This window comes from Delphinapterus leucas, chromosome 4, assembly GCF_059928025.1.
Source record: "Delphinapterus leucas isolate spDelLeu-1000000601 "Yukka" chromosome 4, BTC_Dleu_Yukka2, whole genome shotgun sequence".
In the NCBI taxonomy this organism is placed as follows: Eukaryota; Metazoa; Chordata; class Mammalia; order Artiodactyla; family Monodontidae; genus Delphinapterus; species Delphinapterus leucas.
In genome coordinates this window covers 115,240,184-115,259,165 of record NC_143132.1, presented here as the reverse complement: position 1 = coordinate 115,259,165, position 18,982 = coordinate 115,240,184, and positions in this window count along the sequence as shown.

Here is an 18,982-nt window from a genome sequence, read left to right as displayed (position 1 = left end):
TTTAGGGTACAGGTTAGGATACGACAATGGTTTAAGGTGAGCGTACCTGTTAGGGTACGGGTTAGTGTTAGCGTACGGGTTAGGATTAGGTGACGGGTTAGGGTAAGTCTTCGGGTAGGGGTTAGGGTTAGGGTTAGGGTTAGGGTTAGGGGACGGGGACGGTTTAGGGTACAGGTTAGGGTACGACAACGGTTTAGGGTGAGCGTATGTGTTAGGGTATGGGTTAGTGTTAGGTTACGGGTTAGGATTAGGGGACGTGTTAGGGTAAGGCTTCGGGTAAGGGTTAGGGTTAGGGTTAGGGTTAGCGTTAGGGTTACGGGACGGGGACAATTTAGGGTACAGGTTAGGGTAACAACGGTTTAGTGTCAGCGTACGTGTTAGGGCACGGGCTAGTGTTAGTGTACGGGTTAGGATTAGCGGACGGGTTAGAGGAAGGCTTCGGGTAAGGGTTAGGGTTAGGGTTAGGGTTAGCGTTAGGATTAGGGAATGGGGACTGTTTATGGTACAGGTTAGGGTACGACAACGGTTTAGGTTGAGCATACGTGCTAGGGTACTGGTTAGTGTTAGCGTACGGGTTAGGATTAGGGGAGGGTCAGGGTAAGGCTTCGGGTAAGGGTTAGGGTTAGGGTTAGGGGACGGGAATGGGGACGGGGACGGTTTAGTGTTCAGGTTAGGGTACGAAAAGGGTTTAGGTTGAGCGTACGTGTTAGGATATGGGTTTGTGGTAGCGTATGGGTTAGGATTAGGGGACGGGTTAGGGTAAGGCTTCGGGTAAGGTTTAGTGTTAGGGTTAGGGTTATGGTTAGGGGACGGGGACGGTTTACGGTACAGGTTAGGGTACGACAATGGTTTATCGTGTGCGTATGTATTAGGGTACGGGTTAGTGTTAAAGTACGGGTTAGGATTAGGGGACGGGTTAGGGTAAGGCTTCGGGTAAGGGTTAGGCTTAGGCTTAGGGTTAGCGTTAGGGTTAGGGGATGGGGACGGTTTAGGGTACAGGTTAGGGTACGACAACGGTTTAGGGTGAGCGTACGTGTTAGGTTACGGGTTAGTGTTAGCGTACGGGTTAGGATTAGGGGATGGGTTAGGTTAAGGCTTTGGGTAAGGGTTAGGGTTAGGGTTAGGGATAGGGTTAGGGTTAGGGGACGGGGACGGTTTAGGGTACAGGCTAGGGTACGACAACGGTTTAGCGTGAGCGTACGTGTTAGAGTACGGGTTAGTGTTAATGTACGGGTTAGGATTAGGGGAAGGGTTAGGGTAAGGCTTCGGGTAGGGGTTAGGGTTAGGGTTAGGGTTAGGGTTAGGGGACGGTGACGGTTTAGGGTACAGGTTAGGGTACGACAAACGTTTAGGGTGAGCGTACCTGTTAGCGTACGGGTTAGTGTTAGTGTACGGGTTAGGATTAGGGGACGGGTTAGGGTAAGGCTTCGGTTAAGGGTTAGGGTTAGGGTTAGGGTTAGGGTTAGGGTTAGGGGATGGGGACAGTTTAGGGTACAGATTAGGGTACGACAACGGTTTAGGGTGAGCGTACGTGTTAGGGTACGGGTTAGTGTTAGGTTACGGGTTAGGATTAGGGGACGGGTTAGGGTAAGGCTTCGGGTAAGGGTTAGCGTTAGGGTTAGCGTTAGCGTTAGGATTACGGGACGGGGAGATTTAGGGTACAGGTTAGGGTAACAACGGTTTAGTGTGAGCGTACGTGTTAGGGTACGGGTTAGTATTAGCGTACGGGTTAGGATTAGCGGACGGGTTAGAGGAAGGCTTTGGGTAAGGGTTAGGGTTAGGGTTAGGGTTAGCGTTAGGATTAGCGGACGGGGACTGTTTATGGTACAGGTTAGGGTAAGGCAACGGCTTAGGTTGAGCATACGTGTTAGGGTACTGGTTAGTGTTAGCGTACGGGTTAGGATTAGGGGAGGGTTTGGGTAAGGCTTCAGGTAAGGGTTAGGGTTAGGGGACGGGGCAGTTTAGGGTACAGTTTAGGGTAAGACAACGGTTTAGGGTGAGCGTACGTGTTAGGGTACGGTTTAGTGTTAGCGTACGGGTTAGGATTAGGGGACGGTTTAGGGTACAGTTTAGGGTAAGACAATGGTTTAGGGTGAGCGTACGTGTTAGGGTACGGTTTAGTGTTAGCGTAAGGGTTAGAACTAGGGGACGGGTTAGGGTAAGGCTTCGGGTAAGGGGTACGGTTAGGCTTAGGGTTAGTGTTAGGGGACGGGGATGGTTTAGGGTACAGGTAAGGGTACGACAACGGTTTAGGGTGAGCGTACGTGTTAGGGTACGGGTTACTGTTAGCGTACGGGTTAGGATTAGTGGACGGGTTAGGGTAAGGCTTCGGGAGAGTGTTATGGTTAGGGGTAGGGTTAGGGTTAGGGTTAGGGGACGGTTTAGGGTACAGGTTATGGTACGACATGGTTTAGGGTGAGCGTACGTGTTAGTGTACGGGTTAGTGGTAGCGTACGAGTTAGGATTAGGGGACGGGTTAGGGTAAGGCTTCGGGTAAGGGTTAGGTTTAGGGTTAGGGTTAGGGGACGGGGACGGTTTAGGGTACAGGTTTGGGTACGACAACGGTTTAGGGTGAGCGTACGTGTTAGGGTACAGATTAGTGTTAGCGTACGGGTTAGGATTAGGGGATGGGTTAGCGTAAGGCTTTGGGTAAGGGTTAGGTTTAGGGTTAGGGTTAGCGTTAGGGTTAGGGGATGGGGACGGTTTAGGGTACAGGTTAGGATACGACAACGGTTTCGGGTGAGCGTACGTGTTAGGGTACGGATTAGTGTTAGCGTACATGTTAGGATTAGGGGACGGGTTAGGGTAAGGCTTCGGGTAAGGGTTAGGGTTAGGGTTAGGGTTAGGGGACGGAGACGGTTTAGGGTACAGGTTAGGGTACGACAATGGTTTAGGGTGAGCGTACGTGTTAGGATACGGGTTAGTGTTAGCGTACGGGTTAGGATTAAGGGACGGGTTAGGGTAAGGCTTCGGGTAAGGGTTAGTGTTAGGGTTAGGTTTAGGGTTAGGGTTAGGGTACGGGGACGCTTTAGGGTACAGGTTAGGGTACGACAATGGTATAGGGTGAGCGTACGAGTTAGGGTATGGGTTAGAGTTAGCGTACGGGTTAGGATTAGTGGACGGTTAAGGGTAAGGCTTCGGGTAAGGGTTAGGGTTAGGGTTAGGTTTAGGGTTAGGGTTCGGGGACGGGGACGCTTTAGGGTACAGGTTAGGTTACGACAACGGCTTAGCGTGAGCGTACGTGTTAGGGTACGGGTTAGTGTTAGCGTACGGGTTAGGATTACGGAACAGGTTAGGTTAAAGCTTCGGGTAAGGGTTAGGGTTAGCGTTAGGGTTAGGGTTAGGGTTAGGGTTAGGGTTAGGGGACGGGGACGGTTTAGGGTACAGGTTAGTGTATGACAACGGTGTAGGGTGAGCGTACGTCTTAGGGTACGGGTTAGTGTTAGCGTACGGGTTAGGTTTAGGGGATGGGTTAGTGTAAGGCTATGGGTAAGTTTTAGGGTTAGGGTTAGGATTAGGGTTAGGGGACGGAGACGGTTTAGGGTACAGGTTAGGGTACGACAACGGTTTAGAGTGAGCGTACGTGTTAGGTTACGGGTTACTGTTAGCGTACGGGTTAGGATTAGGGGAGGGGTTAGGGTAAGGCTTCGGGTAAGGTTTATGCTTAGGGTTAGGGTTAGCGTAAGGGTTAGGGGACGGGGACGGTTTAGGGTACACGTTAGGGTACGACAACGGTTTCGGGTGAGCGTACGTGTTAGGTTACGTGTTAGTGTTAACGTACGGGTTAGGATTAGGGGACGGGTTAGGGTAAGGCTTCGGGTAGGGGTTAGTGTTAGGGTTAGGGCAAGCGTTAGGGTCAGGGGATGGGGACGGTTTAGGGTACAGGTTAGAGTACGACAACGGTTTTGTGTGAGCGTACGTGTTAGGGTATGGGTTAGTATTAGCGTACGGGTTAGGATTAGGGGTCGGGTTAGGGTAAGGCTACGTGTAAGTGTTAGGTTTAGGGTTAGGGTTAGGGTTAGGGTTAGGGTTAGGGGACGGGGATGCTTTAGGGTACGGGTTAGGGTACGACAACGGTTTACGGTTAGCGTACGTGTTAGGGTACGGGTTAGGGTTAGCGTATGGTTTTGGATTAGGGGACGGGTTAGGTTAAGGCTTCGAGTAAGAGTTAGGGTTAGTGTTTGGGTTAGGGTTAGGGGATGGGGAAGGTTTAGGGTACAGGTTAGGGTACGACAATGGTTTAGGGTGAGCGTACGTGTTAGGGTACGGGTTAGTGTTAGCGTACGGGTTAGGATTAGGGGTCGGGTAACGGTAAGCCTTCAGGTAAGGGTTAGGGTTTGGGTTAGGCTTAGGGTTAGGGTTATGGTTAGGGGACGGTTTAGGGTACAGGTTAGGGTACGCCAACGGTTTAGGGTGAGCGTACGTGTTAGGGTACGGCTTAGTGTTAGCGTACGGGGTAGGATTACGGGACAGGTTAGGGTAAGGCTTCCGGTAAGGTTTAGGGTTAGGTTAGGGTTAGGGTTAGTTTTAGGTTTAGGGTTAGGGGACGGGGACGGTTTAGGATACAGGTTAGTGTACGACAACGGTGTAGGGTGAGCGTACGTGTTAGGGTACGGTTTAGTGTTAGCATACGGGTTAGGATTAGGGGATGGGTTAGGGTAAGGCTATGGGTAAGGGTTAGGGTTAGGGTTAGGGTTAGGGTTAGGGGACGGGGACCGTTAGGGTACAGGTTAGGGTACGACAACGGTTTAGGGTGAGCGTACGTGTTTGGGTACGGGTTAGTGTTAGCGTACGGGTTAGGATTAGGGGACAGGTAAGGGTAAGACTTCGGGTAAGGGTTAGGGTTAGTGTTAGGGTTAGGGTTAGTGTTAGGGGACGGGGACGGTTTAGGGTACAGGTTAGGGTATAACAACGGTTTAGGGTGAGCGTACGTGTTAGGGTACGGGTTAGTGTTAGCGTACGGGTTAGGATTAAGGGAGGGTAAGGGTAAGGCTACGGGTAAGGGTTAGGCTTAGGGTTAAGGTTAGCGTTAGGGTTAGGGGACGGGGAGGGTTTAGGGTACAGGTTAGGATACGACAACGGTTTCGGGTGAGCGTACGTGTTAGGGTACGGGTTAGTGTTAGCGTACCGGTTAGGATTAGGGGACGGGTTAGGGTAAGGCTTCGGGTAAGGGTTAGGGTTAGGGTTAGGGTTAGCGTTAGGGTTAGGGGATGGGGACGGTTTATGGTACAGGTTAGAGTACAACAACGGTTTTGGGGGAGCGTACGTGTTACGGTATGGGTTAGTGTTAGCGTACGTGTTAGGATTAGCGGACGGGTTAGGGTAAGGCTTCGGGTAAGTTTTAGGGTTAGGGTTAGGGTTAGGGTTAGGGTTAGGGGACGGGGATGGTTTAGGGTACGGGTTAGGGTACGACTACGGTTTAGGGTGAGCGTACGTGTTATGGTACGGGTTAGGGTTAACATATGGTTTAGGATTAGGGGACGGGTTAGGTTACGGCTTTTGGTAAGGGTTACGGTTAGGGTTAGGGTTAGGGTTCGGGGACGGGGAGGCTTTAGGGTACAGGTTAGGGTACGACAATGGTGTAGGGTGAGCGTACGTGTTAGGGTACGTGTTAGTGTTAGCGTACGGGTTAGGATTAGGGGATGTTTTAGGGTAAGGCTATGGGTAAGGATTAGGGTTAGGGTTAGGCTTAGGGGACGGGGACGGTTTAGGGTAGAGGTTAGGGTACGACAACGGTGAAGGGTGAGCGTACATGTTAGGGTACGGTTTAGTGTTAGCGTACGTGTTAGGATTAGGGGATGGGTTAGGGTAAGGCTTCGGGTAAGGGTTAGGGTTTGGGTTAGGTTTAGGGTTAGGGTTAGGGGACGGGGATGGTTTAGGGAACAGGTTAGGGTACAACAACGGTTTAGGGTGAGCGTACGTGTTAGGGTACGTGTTAGTGTTAGCGTACGGGTTAGGATTAGGGGACAGGTTAGGGGAAGGCTTCCGGTAAGGGTTAGTGTTAGGGTTAGGGTTAGTGTTAGGGGACAGGGACAGTTTAGGGTACAGTTTAGGGTATGACAACGGTTTAGGGTGAGCGTACGTGTTAGGGTACGGGTTAGTGTTAACGTACGGGTTAGGATTAGGGGACGGGTTAGGGTAAGGCTTCGGGTAGGGGTTAGTGTTAGGGTTAGGGCAAGCGTTAGGGTCAGGGAATGGGGACGGTTTAGGGTACAGGTTAGAGTACGACAACGGTTTTGTGTGAGCGTACGTGTTAGGGTATGGGTTAGTATTAGCGTACGGGTTAGGATTAGGGGTCGGGTTAGGGTAAGGCTTCGTGTAAGTGTTAGGTTTAGGGTTAGGGTTAGGGTTAGGGTTAGGGTTAGGGTTAGGGGACGGGGATGCTTTAGGGTACGGGTTAGGGTACGACAACGGTTTACGGTTAGCGTACGTGTTAGGGTACGGGTTAGGGTTAGCGTATGGTTTTGGATTAGGGGACGGGTTAGGTTAAGGCTTCGGGTAAGAGTTAGGGTTAGTGTTAGGGTTAGGGTTAGGGGATGGGGAAGGTTTAGGGTACGGGTTAAGGTACGACAACGGTTTAAGGTGAGTGTACGTATTAGGGTACGGGTTAGTGTTAGCGTACGGGTTAGGATTAGGGGTCGGGTAACGGTAAGCCTTCAGGTAAGGGTTAGGGTTTGGGTTAGGCTTAGGGTTAGGGTTATGGTTAGGGGACGGTTTAGGGTACAGGTTAGGGTACGCCAACGGTTTAGGGTGAGCGTACGTGTTAGGGTACGGCTTAGTGTTAGCGTACGGGGTAGGATTAGGGGACGGGTTAGGGTAAGGCTTCGGTTAAGGGTTATAGTTAGGGTTAGGTTTAGGGGACGGGGACGGTTTAGGGTACAGGTTAGGGTATGACAACGTTTTATGTTGAGCGTACGTGTTAGGGTATGGGTTAGTGTTAGCGTACGAGTTAGGATTAGGGGACGGGTTAGGGTAAGGCTTCGGGTAAGGATTAGTGTTAGGGTTAGGGTTAGGGATAGGTGACGGGGACGGTTTAGGGTACAGGTTAAGGTACGACAACGGTTTAAGGTGAGTGTACGTATTAGGGTACGGGTTAGTGTTAGCATACGGGTTAGGATTAGGGGACGGGTTAGGGTAAGGCTTCGGGTAAGGGTTAGGGTTAGAGTTAGGGTTAGCGTTAGGGTTCGGGGACGGGGACGCTTTAGGGTACAGGTTAGGGTACGACAAAGGTTTAGGGTGAGCGTACGTGTTAGGGTACGGGTTAGTGTTAGCGTACGGTTTAGGATTACGGGACAGGTTAGGGTAAGGCTTCCGGTAAGGTTTAGGGTTAGGTTAGGGTTAGGGTTAGTTTTAGGTTTAGGGTTAGGGGACGGGGACGGTTTAGGATACAGGTTAGTGTACGACAACGGTGTAGGGTGAGCGTACGTGTTAGGGTACGGTTTAGTGTTAGCGTACGGGTTAGGATTAGGGGATGGGTTAGGGTAAGGCTATGGGTAAGGGTTAGGGTTAGGGTTAGGGTTAGGGGACGGGGACCGTTAGGGTACAGGTTAGGGTACGACAACGGTTTAGGGTGAGCGTACGTGTTTGGGTACGGGTTAGTGTTAGCGTACGGGTTAGGATTAGGGGACAGGTAAGGGTAAGACTTCGGGTAAGGGTTAGGGTTAGTGTTAGGGTTAGGGTTAGTGTTAGGGGACGGGGACGGTTTAGGGTACAGGTTAGGGTATAACAACGGTTTAGGGTGAGCGTACGTGTTAGGATACTGGTTAGTGTTAGCGTATGGGTTAGGATTCGGCGACGGTTTAGGGTAAGGCTTCGGGTAAGGGTTAGGGTTAGGGTTAGGGTTAAGGTTAGGGTTAGGGGACGGGGACGGTTTAGGGTACAGGTTAGGGTATGACAACGCTTTAGGGTGAGCGTACGTGTTAGGGTACAGTTTAGTGTTAGCGTATGGTTTAGGATTAGGGGACGGGTTAGGGTAAGGCTTCGGGTAAGGGTTAGGGTTAGGGTTAAGGTTAGCGTTAGGGTTAGGGAACGGGGACGGTTTAGGTTACAGGTTAGGGTACTACAACGGTTTAGGGTGAGCGTACGTGTTAGGGTACGGGTTAGTGTTAGCGTACGGGTTAGGATTAGGGGCGGGTTAGGCTAAGGCTTCGGGTAAGGGTTACGGTAAGGGTTAGGGTTAGGGTTAGGGGACAGGGACGGTTTAGGGTACAGGTTAGGGTACGACAATGGTTTAGGGTGAGCATACATGTTAGGGTACGGGTTAGTGTTAGCGTATGGGTTAGGATTAGGGGACGGGTTAGGGTAAGGCTTCGGGTAAGGGATAGGGTTAGGGTTAGGGTTAGGGTTAGGGTTAGGCGACGGGGACGGTATAGGGTACAGGTTAGTGTACAACAACGGTGTAGGGTGAGCGTACGTGTTAGGTTACGGGTTAGTGTTAGCGTACGGTTAAGGATTAGGGGATGGGTTAGGGTAAGGCTTCGGGTAAGGGTTAGGGTTAGGTTTAGGTTTAGGGTTAGGGGACGGGGACGGTTTCGGGTACAGGTAAGCGTACGACAACGGTTTAGGGTGAGCGTACGTGATAGGGTTCGGGTTAGTGTTAGCGTACGTGTTAGGATTAGGGGACGGGTTAGAGTAAGGCTTCGGGTAAGTGTTAGGGTTAGGGTTAGGGGACGGGGACGGTTTACGGTACATGTTAGGGTACGAGAACGGTTTAGGGTGAGCGTACGTGTTAGGATACGGGTTAGTGTTAGCGTACAGGGTAGGATTACGGGACGTGTTATTGTAAGGCTTCGGGTAAGGGTTAGGGTTAGGGTTAGGGGAAGGGGACGGGGACGGGGACGGTTTAGGGCACAGGTTAGGGTACGACAACGGTTTAGGGTGAGCGTACGTGTTAGGATACTGGTTAGTGTTAGCGTATGGGTTAGGATTCGGCGACGGTTTAGGGTAAGGCTTCGGGTAAGGGTTAGGGTTAGGGTTAGGGTTAAGGTTAGGGTTAGGGGACGGGGACGGTTTAGGGTACAGGTTAGGGTATGACAACGCTTTAGGGTGAGCGTACGTGTTAGGGTACAGTTTAGTGTTAGCGTATGGTTTAGGATTAGGGGACGGGTTAGGGTAAGGCTTCGGGTAAGGGTTAGGGTTAGGGTTAAGGTTAGCGTTAGGGTTAGGGAACGGGGACGGTTTAGGGTACAGGTTAGGGTACGACAACGGTTTAGGATGAGCGTACGTGTTAGGGTACGGTTTAGTGTTAGCGTACGGGTTAGGATTAGGGGATGAATTAGAGTAAGACTTCATGTAAGGGTTAATATTAGGGTTAGGGTTAGCGTTAGAGTTAGGGGACGGGGACGGTTTAGGGTAAAGGTTAGGGTACGACAACGGTTTAGGGTAAGCGTACGTATTAGGGTACGTGTTAGTGTTAGCGTACGGGTTAGGATTAGGGGACGTGTTAGGGTTAGGGTTAGGGCTAGGGGACGGGGACGGGTACGGGGACGGTTTAGTATTCAGGTTAGCGTACGACAACGGTTTAGGGTGAGCGTACGTGTTAGGGTATGGGTTAGTGTTAGCGTACGGGTAGGATTAGGGGACGCGTTAGGGCAAGGCTTCGGGTAAGGGTTAGGGTTAGGGTTAGGGTTAGGGGACAGGGATGGTTTAGGGTACATGTTAGGGTAGGACAACCGTTTAGGGTGAGCGCACGTTTTAGGGTACGAGTTAGTGTTAGCGTACGGGTTAGGATTAGGGGACGGGTTAGGGTAAGGCTTCGGGTAAGGGTTAGGCTTAGGGTTAGGGTTAGGGGACGGGTACGGTTTAGGGTACAGGTTAGGGTATGACAACGGTTTAGGGTGAGCGTACGTGTTAGGGTACGGGTTAGTGTTAGCGTACGGGTTAGAATTAGGGGATGGTTTAGGGTAAGGATTCGGGTAAGGGTTAGGCTTAGGGTTAGGGTTAGGTTTAGGGTTAGGGCACGGGGACGGTTTAGGGTACAGGTTAGGATACGACAATGGTTTAAGGTGAGCGTACCTGTTAGGGTACGGGTTAGTGTTAGCGTACGGGTTAGGATTAGGTGACGGGTTAGGGTAAGTCTTCGGGTAGGGGTTAGGGTTAGGGTTAGGGTTAGGGTTAGGGGACGGGGACGGTTTAGGGTACAGGTTAGGGTACGACAACGGTTTAGGGTGAGCGTATGTGTTAGGGTATGGGTTAGTGTTAGGTTACGGGTTAGGATTAGGGGACGTGTTAGGGTAAGGCTTCGGGTAAGGGTTAGGGTTAGGGTTAGGGTTAGCGTTAGGGTTACGGGACGGGGACGATTTAGGGTACAGGTTAGGGTAACAACGGTTTAGTGTCAGCGTACGTGTTAGGGCACGGGCTAGTGTTAGTGTACGGGTTAGGATTAGCGGACGGGTTAGAGGAAGGCTTCGGGTAAGGGTTAGGGTTAGGGTTAGGGTTAGCGTTAGGATTAGGGAATGGGGACTGTTTATGGTACAGGTTAGGGTACGACAACGGTTTAGGTTGAGCATACGTGCTAGGGTACTGGTTAGTGTTAGCGTACGGGTTAGGATTAGGGGAGGGTCAGGGTAAGGCTTCGGGTAAGGGTTAGGGTTAGGGTTAGGGGACGGGGATGGGGACGGGGACGGTTTAGTGTTCAGGTTAGGGTACGAAAAGGGTTTAGGTTGAGCGTACGTGTTAGGATATGGGTTTGTGGTAGCGTATGGGTTAGGATTAGGGGACGGGTTAGGGTAAGGCTTCGGGTAAGGTTTAGTGTTAGGGTTAGGGTTATGGTTAGGGGACGGGGACGGTTTACGGTACAGGTTAGGGTACGACAATGGTTTATCGTGTGCGTATGTATTAGGGTACGGGTTAGTGTTAAAGTACGGGTTAGGATTAGGGGACGGGTTAGGGTAAGGCTTCGGGTAAGGGTTAGGCTTAGGCTTAGGGTTAGCGTTAGGGTTAGGGGATGGGGACGGTTTAGGGTACAGGTTAGGGTACGACAACGGTTTAGGGTGAGCGTACGTGTTAGGTTACGGGTTAGTGTTAGCGTACGGGTTAGGATTAGGGGATGGGTTAGGTTAAGGCTTTGGGTAAGGGTTAGGGTTAGGGTTAGGGTTAGGGTTAGGGTTAGGGGACGGGGACGGTTTAGGGTACAGGCTAGGGTACGACAACGGTTTAGCGTGAGCGTACGTGTTAGAGTACGGGTTAGTGTTAATGTACGGGTTAGGATTAGGGGAAGGGTTAGGGTAAGGCTTCGGGTAGGGGTTAGGGTTAGGGTTAGGGTTAGGGTTAGGGGACGGTGACGGTTTAGGGTACAGGTTAGGGTACGACAAACGTTTAGGGTGAGCGTACCTGTTAGCGTACGGGTTAGTGTTAGTGTACGGGTTAGGATTAGGGGACGGGTTAGGGTAAGGCTTCGGGTAAGGGTTAGGGTTAGGGTTAGGGTTAGGGTTAGGGTTAGGGGATGGGGACAGTTTAGGGTACAGATTAGGGTACGACAACGGTTTAGGGTGAGCGTACGTGTTAGGGTACGGGTTAGTGTTAGGTTACGGGTTAGGATTAGGGGACGGGTTAGGGTAAGGCTTCGGGTAAGGGTTAGCGTTAGGGTTAGCGTTAGCGTTAGGATTACGGGACGGGGAGATTTAGGGTACAGGTTAGGGTAACAACGGTTTAGTGTGAGCGTACGTGTTAGGGTACGGGTTAGTATTAGCGTACGGGTTAGGATTAGCGGACGGGTTAGAGGAAGGCTTTGGGTAAGGGTTAGGGTTAGGGTTAGGGTTAGCGTTAGGATTAGCGGACGGGGACTGTTTATGGTACAGGTTAGGGTAAGGAAACGGCTTAGGTTGAGCATACGTGTTAGGGTACTGGTTAGTGTTAGCGTACGGGTTAGGATTAGGGGAGGGTTTGGGTAAGGCTTCAGGTAAGGGTTAGGGTTAGGGGACGGGGCAGTTTAGGGTACAGTTTAGGGTAAGACAACGGTTTAGGGTGAGCGTACGTGTTAGGGTACGGTTTAGTGTTAGCGTACGGGTTAGGATTAGGGGACGGTTTAGGGTACAGTTTAGGGTAAGACAATGGTTTAGGGTGAGCGTACGTGTTAGGGTACGGTTTAGTGTTAGCGTAAGGGTTAGAACTAGGGGACGGGTTAGGGTAAGGCTTCGGGTAAGGGGTACGGTTAGGCTTAGGGTTAGTGTTAGGGGACGGGGATGGTTTAGGGTACAGGTAAGGGTACGACAACGGTTTAGGGTGAGCGTACGTGTTAGGGTACGGGTTACTGTTAGCGTACGGGTTAGGATTAGTGGACGGGTTAGGGTAAGGCTTCGGGAGAGTGTTATGGTTAGGGGTAGGGTTAGGGTTAGGGTTAGGGGACGGTTTAGGGTACAGGTTATGGTACGACACGGTTTAGGGTGAGCGTACGTGTTAGTGTACGGGTTAATGGTAGCGTACGAGTTAGGATTAGGGGACAGGTTAGGGTAAGGCTTCGGGTAAGGGTTAGGTTTAGGGTTAGGGTTAGGGGACGGGGACGGTTTAGGGTACAGGTTTGGGTACGACAACGGTTTAGGGTGAGCGTACGTGTTAGGGTACAGATTAGTGTTAGCGTACGGGTTAGGATTAGGGGATGGGTTAGCGTAAGGCTTTGGGTAAGGGTTAGGTTTAGGGTTAGGGTTAGCGTTAGGGTTAGGGGAAGGGGACGGTTTAGGGTACAGGTTAGGATACGACAACGGTTTCGGGTGAGCGTACGTGTTAGGGTACGGATTAGTGTTAGCGTACATGTTAGGATTAGGGGACGGGTTAGGGTAAGGCTTCGGGTAAGGGTTAGGGTTAGGGTTAGGGTTAGGGGACGGAGACGGTTTAGGGTACAGGTTAGGGTACGACAACGGTTTAGGGTGAGCGTACGTGTTACGATACGGGTTAGTGTTAGCGTACGGGTTAGGATTAAGGGACGGGTTAGGGTAAGGCTTCGGGTAAGGGTTAGTGTTAGGGTTAGGGTTAGGGTTAGGGTTAGGGTACGGGGACGCTTTAGGGTACAGGTTAGGGTACGACAACGGTATAGGGTGAGCGTACGAGTTAGGGTATGGGTTAGAGTTAGCGTACGGGTTAGGATTAGTGGACGGTTAAGGGTAAGGCTTCGGGTAAGGGTTAGGGTTAGGGTTAGGTTTAGGGTTAGGGTTCGGGGACGGGGACGCTTTAGGGTACAGGTTAGGTTACGACAACGGTTTAGCGTGAGCGTACGTGTTAGGGTACGGGTTAGTGTTAGCGTACGGGTTAGGATTACGGAACAGGTTAGGTTAAAGCTTTGGGTAAGGGTTAGGGTTAGCGTTAGGGTTAGGGTTAGGGTTAGGGTTAGGGTTAGGGTTAGGGGACGGGGACGGTTTAGGGTACAGGTTAGTGTATGACAACGGTGTAGGGTGAGCGTACGTCTTAGGGTACGGGTTAGTGTTAGCGTACGGGTTAGGTTTAGGGGATGGGTTAGTGTAAGGCTATGGGTAAGTTTTAGGGTTAGGGTTAGGATTAGGGTTAGGGGACGGAGACGGTTTAGGGTACAGGTTAGGGTACGACAACGGTTTAGAGTGAGCGTACGTGTTAGGTTACGGGTTACTGTTAGCGTACGGGTTAGGATTAGGGGAGGGTTTAGGGTAAGGCTTCGGGTAAGGTTTATGCTTAGGGTTAGGGTTAGCGTAAGGGTTAGGGGACGGGGACGGTTTAGGGTACACGTTAGGGTACGACAACGGTTTCGGGTGAGCGTACGTGTTAGGTTACGTGTTAGTGTTAACGTACGGGTTAGGATTAGGGGACGGGTTAGGGTAAGGCTTCGGGTAGGGGTTAGTGTTAGGGTTAGGGCAAGCGTTAGGTTCAGGGGATGGGGACGGTTTAGGGTACAGGTTAGAGTACGACAACGGTTTTGTGTGAGCGTACGTGTTAGGGTATGGGTTAGTATTAGCGTACGGGTTAGGATTAGGGATCGGGTTAGGGTAAGGCTACGTGTAAGTGTTAGGTTTAGGGTTAGGGTTAGGGTTAGGGTTAGGGTTAGGGGACGGGGATGCTTTAGGGTACGGGTTAGGGTACGACAACGGTTTACGGTTAGCGTACGTGTTAGGGTACGGGTTAGGGTTAGCGTATGGTTTTGGATTAGGGGACGGGTTAGGTTAAGGCTTCGGGTAAGAGTTAGGGTTAGTGTTTGGGTTAGGGTTAGGGGATGGGGAAGGTTTAGGGTACAGGTTAGGGTACGACAATGGTTTAGGGTGAGCGTACGTGTTAGGGTACGGGTTAGTGTTAGCGTACGGGTTAGGATTAGGGGTCGGGTAACGGTAAGCCTTCAGGTAAGGGTTAGGGTTTGGGTTAGGCTTAGGGTTAGGGTTATGGTTAGGGGGCGGTTTAGGGTACAGGTTAGGGTACGCCAACGGTTTAGGGTGAGCGTACGTGTTAGGGTACGGCTTAGTGTTAGCGTACGGGGTAGGATTAGGGGACGGGTTAGGGTAAGGCTTCGGTTAAGGGTTATAGTTAGGGTTAGGTTTAGGGGACGGGGACGGTTTAGGGTACAGGTTAGGGTATGACAACGTTTTATGTTGAGCGTACGTGTTAGGGTATGGGTTAGTGTTAGCGTACGAGTTAGGATTAGGGGACGGGTTAGGGTAAGGCTTCGGGTAAGGATTAGTGTTAGGGTTAGGGTTAGGGATAGGTGACGGGGACGGTTTAGGGTACAGGTTAAGGTACGACAACGGTTTAAGGTGAGTGTACGTATTAGGGTACGGGTTAGTGTTAGCATACGGGTTAGGATTAGGGGACGGGTTAGGGTAAGGCTTCGGGTAAGGGTTAGGGTTAGAGTTAGGGTTAGCGTTAGGGTTCGGGGACGGGGACGCTTTAGGGTACAGGTTAGGGTACGACAAAGGTTTAGGGTGAGCGTACGTGTTAGGGTACGGGTTAGTGTTAGCGTACGGTTTAGGATTACGGGACAGGTTAGGGTAAGGCTTCCGGTAAGGTTTAGGGTTAGGTTAGGGTTAGGGTTAGTTTTAGGTTTAGGGTTAGGGGACGGGGACGGTTTAGGATACAGGTTAGTGTACGACAACGGTGTAGGGTGAGCGTACGTGTTAGGGCACGGTTTAGTGTTAGCATACGGGTTAGGATTAGGGGATGGGTTAGGGTAAGGCTATGGGTAAGGGTTAGGGTTAGGGTTAGGGTTAGGGGACGGGGACCGTTAGGGTACAGGTTAGGGTACGACAACGGTTTAGGGTGAGCGTACGTGTTTGGGTACGGGTTAGTGTTAGCGTACGGGTTAGGATTAGGGGACAGGTAAGGGTAAGACTTCGGGTAAGGGTTAGGGTTAGTGTTAGGGTTAGGGTTAGTGTTAGGGGACGGGGACGGTTTAGGGTACAGGTTAGGGTATAACAACGGTTTAGGGTGAGCGTACGTGTTAGGGTACGGGTTAGTGTTAGCGTACGGGTTAGGATTAAGGGAGGGTAAGGGTAAGGCTACGGGTAAGGGTTAGGCTTAGGGTTAAGGTTAGCGTTAGGGTTAGGGGACGGGGAGGGTTTAGGGTACAGGTTAGGATACGACAACGGTTTCGGGTGAGCGTACGTGTTAGGGTACGGGTTAGTGTTAGCGTACCGGTTAGGATTAGGGGACGGGTTAGGGTAAGGCTTCGGGTAAGGGTTAGGGTTAGGGTTAGGGTTAGCGTTAGGGTTAGGGGATGGGGACGGTTTATGGTACAGGTTAGAGTACAACAACGGTTTTGGGTGAGCGTACATGTTACGGTATGGGTTAGTGTTAGCGTACGTGTTAGGATTAGCGGACGGGTTAGGGTAAGGCTTCGGGTAAGTTTTAGGGTTAGGGTTAGGGTTAGGGTTAGTGTTAGGGTTAGGGGACGGGGATGGTTTAGGGTACGGGTTAGGGTACGACTACGGTTTAGGGTGAGCGTACGTGTTATGGTACGGGTTAGGGTTAGCGTATGGTTTAGGATTAGGGGACGGGTTAGGTTACGGCTTTGGGTAAGGGTTACGGTTAGGGTTAGGGTTAGGGTTAGGGGACGGGGAGGCTTTAGGGTACAGGTTAGGGTACGACAATGGTGTAGGGTGAGCGTACGTGTTAGGGTACGTGTTAGTGTTAGCGTACGGGTTAGGATTAGGGGATGTTTTAGGGTAAGGCTATGGGTAAGGATTAGGGTTAGGGTTAGGCTTAGGGGACGGGGACGGTTTAGGGTAGAGGTTAGGGTACGACAACGGTGAAGGGTGAGCGTACATGTTAGGGTACGGTTTAGTGTTAGCGTACGTGTTAGGATTAGGGGATGGGTTAGGGTAAGGCTTCGGGTAAGGGTTAGGGTTTGGGTTAGGTTTAGGGTTAGGGTTAGGGGACGGGGATGGTTTAGGGAACAGGTTAGGGTACAACAACGGTTTAGGGTGAGCGTACGTGTTAGGGTACGTGTTAGTGTTAGCGTACGGGTTAGGATTAGGGGACAGGTTAGGGGAAGGCTTCCGGTAAGGGTTAGTGTTAGGGTTAGGGTTAGTGTTAGGGGACAGGGACAGTTTAGGGTACAGTTTAGGGTATGACAACGGTTTAGGGTGAGCGTACGTGTTAGGGTACGGGTTAGTGTTAACGTACGGGTTAGGATTAGGGGACGGGTTAGGGTAAGGCTTCGGGTAGGGGTTAGTGTTAGGGTTAGGGCAAGCGTTAGGGTCAGGGAATGGGGACGGTTTAGGGTACAGGTTAGAGTACGACAACGGTTTTGTGTGAGCGTACGTGTTAGGGTATGGGTTAGTATTAGCGTACGGGTTAGGATTAGGGGTCGGGTTAGGGTAAGGCTTCGTGTAAGTGTTAGGTTTAGGGTTAGGGTTAGGGTTAGGGTTAGGGGACGGGGATGCTTTAGGGTACGGGTTAGGGTACGACAACGGTTTACGGTTAGCGTACGTGTTAGGGTACGGGTTAGGGTTAGCGTATGGTTTTGGATTAGGGGACGGGTTAGGTTAAGGCTTCGGGTAAGAGTTAGGGTTAGTGTTAGGGTTAGGGTTAGGGGATGGGGAAGGTTTAGGGTACAGGTTAAGGTACGACAACGGTTTAAGGTGAGTGTACGTATTAGGGTACGGGTTAGTGTTAGCGTACGGGTTAGGATTAGGGGTCGGGTAACGGTAAGCCTTCAGGTAAGGGTTAGGGTTTGGGTTAGGCTTAGGGTTAGGGTTATGGTTAGGGGACGGTTTAGGGTACAGGTTAGGGTACGCCAACGGTTTAGGGTGAGCGTACGTGTTAGGGTACGGCTTAGTGTTAGCGTACGGGGTAGGATTAGGGGACGGGTTAGGGTAAGGCTTCGGTTAAGGGTTATAGTTAGGGTTAGGTTTAGGGGACGGGGACGGTTTAGGGTACAGGTTAGGGTATGACAACGTTTTATGTTGAGCGTACGTGTTAGGGTATGGGTTAGTGTTAGCGTACGAGTTAGGATTAGGGGACGGGTTAGGGTAAGGCTTCGGGTAAGGATTAGTGTTAGGGTTAGGGTTAGGGATAGGTGACGGGGACGGTTTAGGGTACAGGTTAAGGTACGACAACGGTTTAAGGTGAGTGTACGTATTAGGGTACGGGTTAGTGTTAGCATACGGGTTAGGATTAGGGGACGGGTTAGGGTAAGGCTTCGGGTAAGGGTTAGGGTTAGAGTTAGGGTTAGCGTTAGGGTTCGGGGACGGGGACGCTTTAGGGTACAGGTTAGGGTACGACAAAGGTTTAGGGTGAGCGTACGTGTTAGGGTACGGGTTAGTGTTAGCGTACGGTTTAGGATTACGGGACAGGTTAGGGTAAGGCTTCCGGTAAGGTTTAGGGTTAGGTTAGGGTTAGGGTTAGTTTTAGGTTTAGGGTTAGGGGACGGGGACGGTTTAGGATACAGGTTAGTGTACGACAACGGTGTAGGGTGAGCGTACGTGTTAGGGTACGGTTTAGTGTTAGCGTACGGGTTAGGATTAGGGGATGGGTTAGGGTAAGGCTATGGGTAAGGGTTAGGGTTAGGGTTAGGGTTAGGGGACGGGGACCGTTAGGGTACAGGTTAGGGTACGACAACGGTTTAGGGTGAGCGTACGTGTTTGGGTACGGGTTAGTGTTAGCGTACGGGTTAGGATTAGGGGACAGGTAAGGGTAAGACTTCGGGTAAGGGTTAGGGTTAGTGTTAGGGTTAGGGTTAGTGTTAGGGGACGGGGACGGTTTAGGGTACAGGTTAGGGTATAACAACGGTTTAGGGTGAGCGTACGTGTTAGGATACTGGTTAGTGTTAGCGTATGGGTTAGGATTCGGCGACGGGTTAGGGTAAGGCTTCGGGTAAGGGTTAGGGTTAGGGTTAAGGTTAGCGTTAGGGTTAGGGAACGGGGACGGTTTAGGGTACAGGTTAGGGTACGACAACGGTTTAGGATGAGCGTACGTGTTAGGGTACGGTTTAGTGTTAGCGTACGGGTTAGGATTAGGGGATGGATTAGAGTAAGACTTCGTGTAAGGGTTAATATTAGGGTTAGGGTTAGCGTTAGAGTTAGGGGACGGGGACGGTTTAGGGTAAAGGTTAGGGTACGACAACGGTTTAGGGTAAGCGTACGTATTAGGGTACGGGTTAGTGTTAGCGTACGGGTTAGGATTAGGGGACGTGTTAGGGTTAGGGTTAGGGGACGGGGACGGGTACGGGGACGGTTTAGTATTCAGGTTAGCGTACGACAACGGTTTAGGGTGAGCGTACGTGTTAGGGTATGGGTTAGTGTTAGCGTACGGGTAGGATTAGGGGACGCGTTAGGGCAAGGCTTCGGGTAAGGGTTAGGGTTAGGGTTAGGGTTAGGGGACAGGGATGGTTTAGGGTACATGTTAGGGTAGGACAACCGTTTAGGGTGAGCGCACGTTTTAGGGTACGAGTTAGTGTTAGCGTACGGGTTAGGATTAGGGGACGGGTTAGGGTAAGGCTTCGGGTAAGGGTTAGGCTTAGGGTTAGGGTTAGGGGACGGGTACGGTTTAGGGTACAGGTTAGGGTACGACAACGGTTTAGGGTGAGCGTACG